Source organism: Trichoderma reesei, assembly GCF_000167675.1.
Source record: "Trichoderma reesei QM6a unplaced genomic scaffold TRIREscaffold_36, whole genome shotgun sequence".
Taxonomy (NCBI): Eukaryota; Fungi; Ascomycota; class Sordariomycetes; order Hypocreales; family Hypocreaceae; genus Trichoderma; species Trichoderma reesei.
In genome coordinates, this window is record NW_006711183.1 from 1 (window position 1) to 701 (window position 701).

Below are 701 nucleotides of genomic sequence, written 5' to 3' on the forward strand. Positions count from 1 at the left end.
ATAGTAATTTAAAAATCCTTTTTTTTAATATAAAAATCCTAATAAGTAATCTTATAATTATTTATATTTATTATAAAAAGACTTTTACTTATTTAAATTAAAATATAATTAAAATAATAATAATAACTTATTATATAAAGTTTATTAATTATATAAATAAATAAATACCTTAAAGTTAGCTTTCTTTAATTTAAAAAAGAATAACCTTACTTATATAATATATTCTATTTATTTATAATAATTATATATAATAATTAAAGAATTAGGCTAGCTTATAAAAGTAGTAAATTAAAGCTATATGCCTGCTTATTTATATACTTATAATAAATAACCTTTTTATAAATATTATTTAAAACCTATTATTATAAAATTTCTTTTATTAACTTTTTTTAAATTTTAAAATACTATTTTATTTATATTTTATAAAGCATATATTTACTTATATAAAAAATATTTAATAAAGCATTTTTATTAACTTATTATTATATATAAATATCTTACTTATAATTAATAGCTAGATATTATTATTTAATAAATATTATATTTTTAAAGTTATTAGCTACTTTCTTAATATAAATTAGGATTTAAAAGAAATTTATTTTATATTTATTAATAATTTAAATAATTAAAATACTAATACTTAAATTAATTATATTATAAATTATTTAGAGTAATATAAGCTATTTAATTATATATTTACT